This window comes from Marmota marmota, unplaced genomic scaffold (assembly GCF_001458135.2).
Source record: "Marmota marmota marmota unplaced genomic scaffold, marMar, whole genome shotgun sequence".
NCBI classification, from domain to species: Eukaryota; Metazoa; Chordata; class Mammalia; order Rodentia; family Sciuridae; genus Marmota; species Marmota marmota.
This window is the reverse complement of record NW_026007678.1, coordinates 69,086-80,057: the sequence shown is the minus strand read 5'-3', so window position 1 is coordinate 80,057 and position 10,972 is coordinate 69,086. Positions and strand designations below refer to the sequence as shown.

General features: G+C 33.1%; 1 pseudogene; it reads right to left on the bottom strand.

Moving 5' to 3' along the window:
* Positions 1-7,817: 7,817 nt before the first annotated feature.
* On the bottom strand, positions 7,818-8,747 carry LOC107133746 (annotated as a pseudogene).
* Between the last annotated feature and the right edge of the window lie 2,225 nt (positions 8,748-10,972).

Genomic DNA, 10,972 nt, shown 5'->3' with positions numbered 1-10,972 from the left:
AGCTCCCTATCAGAGACAAAATCACAGGGTCACCATGTGTAAAAGAGGCTTTTTTACCTAACTGTAAGCTAATGTAATTGTTCTGAGTACATTTGAAGTAGGCAAGGCAAGACTGTGATGTTCAGTCGGTTATTTCTATTAAATGAATTTTTGATACGATATTTTTAATTTTCATAAAATTAAGAGATGAAATGAATCTGGTTTTGTCTTTTTTTTTTAAGAATGGTCTTTCTAAATCACTTGCTATCCAGTAACCATACTGTCTTTTAACCTGGTGATATTTTTTAGCTTGATGATAGATTATTTAAAGTGACATTAAAAATTGAACTAGACTTGAATATCTGGAATAAATTCCATCCATTCTTGGCATTTAACTATCTTTACATATTGTTAGATATGGATTTACTAATATTTTGCTGAGAAATTCTGTCACTATGTTCATGAGAGATATTTGTAGCCTTCCTTTCTTTCAATGACTTTACATGGTTTTTGTTTCAGATTAATGCTGGTGTTAGAGAATAATAAGATATGTGCATTCTTCTTTTATATTCTGAAAAATTGTAGGCAATTCATATGTTTTCATCTTTATGCCAATTGAATTCACCAATAAAATCCTTTGGACCTAGTTTTTTGTTTTGAAAAGCTTTTAATGAAAGACTCAATTTCTTTAATACAGACGGACTTATTCAGATTATTCTCTCTGTGGGATGTGACAGCTTGTATTTTTGAGGTATCAAAAAGTTCATTTCATCTACAGTTTCAAGTTATTGGCACAAAGTTTTCATTATCAAGCTTTATTACTTTTAATATTTGCTGAATCAGTAGTGATGACCACTGATTTCTTATTTCATTAATTTTTATCTTCCTTTTTTGGCATATTTTGTTCAATTTAATTAGTATTTATCAATGTTATCAATTTACCCTTCTTTTCCTAAGTATAAATTTGATTAATGTTTGCTTTTTTCTGTTACTTACTTAATTCTTCTTGTTTTTGCCTTAAAAGTGATCTTCTGGCAATATTTTATAAATGTCTATAATTTTCCTAAATTTTATAGTGCTATACCAGCTTTTTTTGACTAGTTTTAGAATAATATTAACTTTTGCATTCCTTTACTTTTAACCCAATTGAATCTTTTTACTTAAATTTGGTGTATTTTAGATTACTTAAATTGCTTTTTCCTCAGAAATTCTCTCTTTTTTGGTGGAAGAATACTGGGGAATGAACCCAGGGAATATTTGCAATTGAGCCACATCCCCAGCCCTTTTAAATTTTTATTTTGGATTCTGCAAAACTTCTTTATTTTGATCATGCTGGTGAATACATAATTGCATAACGTTTTTATGTTCCATAAAATTGTGTTAGGAAAGCCAAAACAAAGAGGTAATTTTGATAGAGTGAGCAAGAAAACTACAGCAATATCAATAAAGTTGATGAGTCTTTGGGGATACATATATTTGGTAATATATAAACTTGAAAATCCAGTTACTGATGGTGTTTGTATGTTATTCCAAATTTATGCATATGTTTTCCTTATTATATAGAAATTTGCATTATTGATATTGTATACTTTCTATAATACTCATTTAACAATAAAAAATAGTGTCATGAGTTTTATTTTAAAATGTTTATTTTCCACCATATCCAAATTATCTAATTTTTGTTTTATGTTTAAAATACACAGTTAAGTGTAAAGTTAAACTGTAATGTGTCATTTTATTTTCAAATTATTTTTACATATGATTAATTGAAAATTGGAAAGTTACTGCTTTTCACTTAGGGATATGAACACATTATTTGTGTGTAGAAAGCTGACCTTGGGATCAGGTCTTCTCTAGGGAGTGTAATGCGTTTTGGAGTTTAATCCTTCCAGATTAAATTCTTAGGTCCATAAGGCCTATATGTTGCTGTGTGACCACAGAAACATTTTACTACCATGTTGGTGCTTGATGGGCAGATGTATGGGAAAGGCAAGACTGATTTTAATTACCTGAACTATAGTGATGATAATAAGGTGTTTATAAAGATTAAATGATATAATATGTATGCAATATATGTATTAATTTCAATGAAAGAGTCTGGATTAGTACGTCATGAATCATCTTCCTTCTGATTCACCTTCACATTTCAGCTTCAGTTTATTGCAATCAAATTGAAAACAAAACTTTGGAAATGAATAATATTGTCCTTTATGTAGTTATGAAATTGACCTCATAATTTTGTTCCAAGGTTAATGTACTCAGATTATGTAATTTGCATCTTGCATGTAATCTCCATGGTAGATACTGGTTTAGATGATTTTGTGACTCTTTTTCATTATGTAAGAGATTAATTCTTTGGTTAGTATTTTAAAGAGATCTAGAAGCAGCTACACTCCTGTGAGTGGAGCAGTCCTTGAGAAAGGACATTGCTTCCTGATAGCCCCTTTTCCCCACTTCCCACTTGCCAGTTGCTTGCAACTAAAACACTCAGGGGTCACTCCAGGGAAACTGGGCTAACTGGGCTGCGTGAAATAAACACACAAGAGACAGAAATATTTTTTTCTTTGGGGGTGCTATGACTGCTCCTCTGACCTTAAGGGTCCCCAGAAAGAGAGAGAAAGAGCTGACCCCTTTTATTGAGGAGAAGCTATTCAAATGAGGCAAGGGGTCAGGTTTCAAGGGCTGAGTCTAGCTTCATGATGTCTGCTGTCACAGGTTGACTGACATCTAGGTAGGACACACCCAAGGGCACAGTAAGAGAAGGGGACACANTAAAATAACAAGAGAAAAGTTTAAGGAATTAAATATGCCATTAAATAGTCACACAGTTTCTAACTTATGCATAGTTCCTAATAGTAACCCTTTTCTTACAGAGCTTTGTCTATTAGTATTTTTGGCCACTTAAAGTCTAATAAACAGACAGTGCTTTGTCCAGTGTTCTATAAACAGTACTTCAAAAGGCAATTAGTTTCATTTGTTGTCCAACGATAAACCTTGTTCTTAGAGAAATTGATATATTTTCTGTGCTTCCCCGCAATCCCTCCTTGTTATTTGTAGGGGTTCTGTGTTTGGGATCGGGGTCCCTGATGACATTATGACTGTGGCATGCTTGGTGCCTGGGAAAGTTTCTGTGCAAAGGCCTAGGTGGCCTGGTTGCTATGGTAATAGTTTCCATATTAGAGTCTTATCAGCTTTGACCTTAATCTTAGGCACATAACTCCTGGGAATAAAGACACTTGCTTGCTGGATAACTGCAAGGTTTCACAAGCTCTGGTTCTCCTGGAGCTGCCCACTTAACAGTAACTTCAGACAACGGGCCTTCTTGAGAACTACACAAACCTCCTAACATTGCATATTTTAACTATGAAATGTGACTGCAGAATAAGCAACCTTACTGATACTCTAAACAATAATGTGGTTATGGTAATCATGACCCAATGTAACCTATTGTTATAATGGTTGCTTGGACAAAAGGGCCACTCTGCCACCTTCCCTGCCCTTGCACCTTGTCTCTGTGTCTCCTTTCTTTGAGATTCTTTACAACTGGCACCCAACGTGGGGCATGAACCCATGACCCTGGGATTAAGGGTCCCATGCTCTACCAACTGAGCTGTTTTCCATCTCTTCTCAACAGGTTCATGCTATAGTCAACAACTCTTCTCACCTTTCAGGACCCTATGTAAAAATCTGTAAATCCACAAGTTCCACTTTCTAATACACTTTGAAAAATGGAGGTTACCCATTTCCCTTCTTTTCATCCTTACTCCTTTCTTCATGTTTTTTATTGATAAATCATTCTAAGTTCATTTGTGCTAGTGCCCAAAGGTCTAATAAGGTATCTACTTACATTTCTCATTGTTTTGCCACCATGAGCAAGCTAGTCATTAAAAATGGATATGCCCCTACAGATATATTTCATGCTTTTACACAACTTTGTAATCAATAAAATATGTATTTAAATCATAAAATTTCTCATATCCTGCTGGACATGCTTTGGTTAAACAAATACATCATACTCTTAAAACTTACCTCTTAATATAAAATAAAAAGGGCATCTAGCCTCCCTCATATTAATAATGCTTTAAATATTGTTTTATTTACAGTTAATACACTCAACATACAATACAAACTTTATACTCACAATTGGTTATCTGCTTTGGATAGATATTTTATTCCCACCAGCCATTACCAAAAATTTATATAATATATAATTTTCCACCAGACCCAAGAGGAAAAGACCCTATGCCTCTGATCACATGGAGAAAAGAATAGATTGCCATGTCTATGCCAATGTGTCCAGTTTGGATTCAGCATGATGCATTAGACATCAATTATAAATGGACATAAGGGACTTCACAACCTGATCCCCAAGTTTTGTTTGATTGTGGATAAAGAGAATATCACCAAACAAAAGGACAAAGATCATCTAAAGAGAAGTTACACTGAAAGAGGATCCTGAGCTACTAGACTTCCAGTGACTTGGGGAAATACAAAATCATTAACAACATCAGCTCAACAGCTGTTGGCTCAAATGGGATTAAATTGTCCTCCAGAAAACTTAGTTACTGCTTTGATTGCTAAACTCACACAGAACTTTGTAAATGGTTTGGTCTTAACAATAATGTTGTTCAGTTGTTGTACCCCAGCTATGGAAATTCAGTACAGTCAGACTCCTTGATTTTTAAAACCCATTATACTATCTGGGTTCACTTGGCTAAAATTGTTATATAACTACAAAAATGTTTCATGGTACCCATTGTTGTCTTAACAGGCTAACTGAGTTCTTACCATCCCTACAGGATTTAACAGGCCACCATCCTGCATAATGGATTCATAAAAGGGCTATTCCCCTTGATAAAAACTGTGATGATTCAGTGAGATTCTCTCTAAGACAAAATTTGACACTTTGACATTGCCCTTAGTGGGTAACCCTGGACTAGCTGTTGGGGATTTCAAAACAAGCATAAAACTGGGCTGTGTTATGGCAAATATTATTAATTATACCTCTGTGGCTATTAATATGATTCATGAAGAACAAAAATGACATCATCAAACCATATTTGACAATTGGGCTGCAATTGATTATTTTTTATTATTACATCAAAAGGGATATCAAGAGTTTAATAATATGTGTTGCTTTAACTTAAGTGATAATGGTAATTCTATTTCAAAGGAGTTAAATTACTTTAATGATATCATTGATAAGATCCAACAAGGTGATGAAGGTTTAGACCTACTGGATTGGCTAACTTTGCTTAGGTCAAGCACTTATTCATAGATGGATGTTTACTAATACTGGAATTGTTATGTTGTACTTGTTGTTGTCAATATCTACCCTATTTTTTTTGCCTCCACCAACATTAAGAAGGAAACACACATTATTCATCCAAAAGGCCAAAAAAAAAAAAAAAAAAAAAACAAGAAAGGGGAGCCGTAGGGGTTCTGAGTTTGGGATTGAGATCCCTGATGGCTGTAGCATGCTTGGTGCCTTGGAAATTTTCTGTGCAAAGGCATAGGATGCCCAGTTTCTATGGTAATGCCCTCCATGCTAGAGTCTTATCAGCTTCAACCTTAATCTTAGGCACATAATTCCTGGGAATAAAGGAACTTGCTTGTTTGATAACTACAATGCTTTTCCATGGTATGCTTCTCTTGGAGCTGCCCGCCTAAAAGTAACTTCAGACAATGGACCTTGTTGAGAACTGCACAAACCTCTAAACATTACATATTGTAACTATGAAATGTAAGTGCAGATAAGCAACCTTACTGATATTCTAAACAATAATGTGGTTATGGTACAAATGACCTAATGTAACCTATTGTTATGAATAAATGTGGCTACTTGGGCACAGGGGCACTGTGCCACCTCCCCTGCCCTGCATCTTGTCTCTGTGTCTCCTTTCTTTGAGAGTCTTTACAATTATTCACACATTTCTGCCACTCTCCTCAAAGACTAAATGGTGTTAATTATTTTAATTTTGGAAGATGTTGAAGATAGCATTATTAAATGACTGCACCTAAACAGTTCCCTTAGCATTGTGTGGATTAGAGATAAAGAAAAATAATTTTTATGAAAGCATCAATATAATATAGAAAGTAGATACATAGAACTGGAAAATACCACCAACATTCCTGAGTTATCAAGTTGCTTCTAAAAGAATAAGAAGAAAAAGAAGAAAGAAGATAGAAGAAGAAGAAGAAGAAGAAGAAGAAGAAGAAGAAGAAGAAGAAGAAGAAGAAGAAGAAGAAGAAGACAGCAACAAATGTGGTTTACTTTTATAGACACATAAATAAGTAGATTATTTTAGAAAAATATTGATGGATGTGGTGGCACAGGCCTATAATCCCAGCAGCAGGAGGATCACAAGTTCAAAGTCAGCCTCATCATCTTAGTTAGACCCTGTCTCAAAATAAAAAATAAAAAGGACTGGAGATGTGGCTCAGTGTTTAAGTGCCCCTGGGTTTCATCCCTGGTATCAATAAAGCAATAATGAAAAAAAAAAGAAAGAAAAACATTAAGGCATTTATTCTTAACTTAGAGGAATTCAATTAAGTAGAAAACAAGACAGAAAATGTCATGAAGGTTAAAAAATAACTCCTATCCTCTTTTTCTATTCTAATTAAATTATCTCTTTATTTGTTTCACCTTTCCAAGTAAGTGTACATATACAGACACACATACAATTAAAACTCTTCTAAAATTTTCTGGTTGTATAATTCTTACTTAGATGTCATGGGTGATAATCTCTTGTTTTTTTCTCTTTATATTTCTCTCACTTTTTTCTTGCAGTAAGGGAGATTAAACCCAGGTCCTCAGGCATGCTAGGCAAGTGCTCTACTAGTTAGATCCCTAGTGACAGATCTTAATAATTATAATTTTGTTTTAGCCAATCACCACCTGTTGTAATTTCAAATGATTCAATGTTCAGTGGATGAATGTTGCTTTGTTGAGTATTTTTATTATCTAGAATATCAGCAATGTTTCATGGAAATGTGAATTAAGGAAGTTCCAGTGTGAAATAATGTTAAGAAATTTTCATCCTTAGCAACCGTTTAACTTTGCTAGAATCAACTTCCAAGATAATTATTCACTAATGAAAATCAATTGACTATGTATGTGTTTTGGAATCATGCAAACAATAATGTGACATTGTCCCATGATTACAAAACCAGTATGAGACAGTGAATGCTACATATCTACAATTTCTGTATGCTTGAAGGAAGTCTTTTTAATGAAATATTACAGTGTAAATAATAGAAATTATTATAAATAATTTATTGAAAGTCTATAAAAAATGACCACCAATTTTGTCTGATGTATTTTTCATAAAACCTCAGCAATCAGAATTCTATTGTTTTACAATAATTTACAATAATATTTCACCTTAGAGCATAAGATTGACCTTTGAACAATTCTGGGGTTAGGATTGATGAATCCCTGCACAGTTTAAAATTAATGTCTAACATTGACTCTCCCAAAGATTAGTTACTGATAGCCTGCTGCTAATTGGAGGCCTTACTGAGGACATGAACAGTCAACACAAACTGCTCATAAGAAAATGATTTTATGAGTAAATTCTCAATCTATCTTGATTTGATATGAGAAACAGTAGGGATTATTGATTTACCTAAAATTTAATTACAAAGGTGCAAGATCAAGTGCTCTATTACCTTAAATAGTTAAGACTCTGTTTTTAGCATAACTGGGAGAAGAGGTGTTGGTGATATATAAATATGTCTAAGCAAAGAAGCAAAATGAGGTGTTCAGAAAGAATTTATAGGTAATTTTTCATTCAGTTTTGCCTCAAGAGGTCCATTTTCCCACAGAATCACATTCATTAACTTGCAGAAAATACCATCCTCTGGACCATGCTCTTGAAGGCCTGCTTTACTTGCTGATTTCTTAGTGTATATATGAAGGGGTCAGGAGAGGAGCCTCTGAAGTGTTGAGCACATCTACTCCTTTGCTTAACGTCACCCTCTCCCTTGCAGAGGGCTTAATAATGTACATGAAGATGCAGCTGCCATAAAAGAGGGAGACAACCATCATGTGGGAGGAACAAGTGGAAAAGGCTTTTTTCCTTTAATTTGTAGAAGGAATTTTCAGAATTGTCTGGATGATATTTGTGTAGGAGAGAATACCTAATGTGAAGGTGAACATGAGTGTTACCACAGCTAAAAAGAACTCAATGAGTTCTAGAAAGTGAGTGTTTGTGCAAGAAAGCTGCAGAATTGGAGAAGAGTCACAGATAAAATGATAAATTATATTGGAGGCACAAAAATCCAACTGCAGCAGAAGGAGGATTGGTGGAAAGATGATCAGGAATCCTGCAAGCCATGAGCTGAAGATAAGAAGGATGCAGACTCTGCTGCTCATGATGGTCTTGTAATGAAGAGGTTTGCAGATGGCCACGTAGCGATCATAGGAAATAGCAAAATTCTGTCACTCCCAGGAAGATGAAAAAAAAAAATAACTGAGCCACACAACCGTTGTAAGAAATGGTTCTGTCTCCTGTCACAATAGTGACAAGGAATCTGGGGATGCAGACAGAAGTGAACGATATTTCTAGGAAGGAGAAGTTCCGAAGGAAGAAATACATGGGTGTCTGCAGATGAGGATCTGAAAGGGTGAGGATGATAATGATCAGGTTCCCAGTCACACTTAGCATGTAGGAAACAAGAAGAAACACGAAAAGTACAACCTGCCACTGTGGGTCGTTTGTCAGTCCAAGAAGAATAAAATCTGTCACTGCAGTGTAATTTCTCATTATTTTTTTCTCTTTATCGAGGTGTCCTCTAGGTTAATTGTAAAGTATGTGAAGAAATAAGAAATCTACTATCCTAATAAAGAAACAGAAAGAATTTTTTTTTCTGTGTCTGGCTTATTTCACTTAGAATAATGTCCTTTAGGATTATCCATGATGTCACAAATGCCAATGAGGAAGTATCTTTGTTATAAAGCTGAATAATATTCCATTGTTTGTGTAGATGTATATACTATACGTATAAACACTTTTATATTATGGTATATTTAAAATATATATTGTAATATCTTCAAAAGGTACAGATTTGTGGGTATAAAGAATAGATAAGACTAGAGAACTAATATTGGTACTATAGTTAATACTATATTGTATCCTAAAAATGTGATTTGAGAGCAAATTTTAGGTGCTCTTGTGATAAGAAAACAAACAAACTTGACTTAGTAATCATTTTACTAAGCATATATATATATATATATATATAAACATGATTATTATACACCTTAAACATATACAAAACAGAATAACATGTAAACACATATAATTTTAAAACAATTCCTATTTGTTGTTTTAGAGAAAAATGATTTTTAGTACATTGACACAAAATACTTTCTAAAATCTGTTATTACAAATTTTATTTATTCCTTTATTTTCTTTATTATATTTTCACAATTTTAGTGTAAATCCCTGTCTTCTGAATATTTTAATATATTCATTGAAAACAAAGAAAAATAATAAAAATTTTGAGATTAAATCTTTTCAAAAACAAATAAACATAAAAACACTTGAGAACTCACTCTCTGTGTAACACAGTACGTTTTGATGTTGCTTTCCTCTTCATTAAAAAATACTTTATACTTTCACAAATTTATTTCTCTTCCTGCATTCAAACCACTACAAACTATCAAGATAATTCAGTCATCCAAAGCAATGTGTCCATGATAATCATATATGGAGATGTCTAATGAATGGGAGTATACTACCAGTCTAAGTCCAAAGTTTGTATTGCATGACAACTACCAATCTTGTAAAATGGACTCTGGTATGGATGGAAATGTGGTTCAGTGGCAGAGTGCTTACATGGCATGAGTGTGGCCCTGAGTTCAATCCTTAGCACCACCTATAAATAAATAAATAAATAAAATAAAAAATCCATTTACAACTAAAATTATTATTTTTTTTAAAAAATGGCCTCTGTTATATAAAACCATCCTTAAATTTAAATTTTCACCAATTTTGCTTTTATAAACTGGAGACACTCTGATTTGTCTTCTTTTCCAAACAATAAAGCACTTTCCCACATTATTTATTTTTTTGTGGATTATGAATGGGATAGTTCAATATTCAAGGTAAGATTTGAGGGGAAAAAACTATTTTCTTTTGCATCTCATAGCACTCTTGGTGTTATACAAAATTTGTTCATGTTAAAAGTTATTTAATTTTTTCAGATATACTTTCACATAATATCATTTTCAAAATTCTTAAGTATCCAGACAAATTGCGTAAGTCTGTATTTCTCTTTTGCATTATATATTATAAAGTACTTGTAATTAAATGATATAAGTGGGAAATGGCCTTAATATATAGGACTGATTTCATCTTAACTTGATATCGGCACAGTCCTGTTTCCAAAGAAGGTCATCTTCATAGTTTCCAGGTGGGCCTGAATTGTTGAAGTGCATTTCAAAATCAGTATAGTATTGAAAATCCAGGCATAGAATATTGATTTAAAACCATAACATATATCTCATGAATGTAACAGTTTATGTGCTTTCACAAATTTTAGCAGAACTTTCCTTTATATTAGTATTTTCTATAAGGGATTATAATAGACACATGCATAAGACTGACAGAACATTGTAACTAAACCAAAAATATACAATTTACTCAAGAAGTAAATGAATATTTTAATAGAGCTTTTAAAAATAATGCCATTAAAGATTGAACATTGCGTTAAACCTATTGTTTGAGAGTTTACTAATGATAAGACCTATGTAACTATCTTAGCTTTAGTTAATTTTGAAATTGAACACTGGGATCATATTTTTCACAAGTGAATGAAGGGATACTATTTATCTGAGTTGCTGATATGCATAGTGAAGGAAAGGAAATATATGGATAAATAGTATTAGTCTTTGTTTTACAATACCAAGAAGAAAAATTATTAAAACAAATATGTTTACAACTATAAATAAGGAGTGAAAGAAAAATAAAACAATATGGGTAAATTT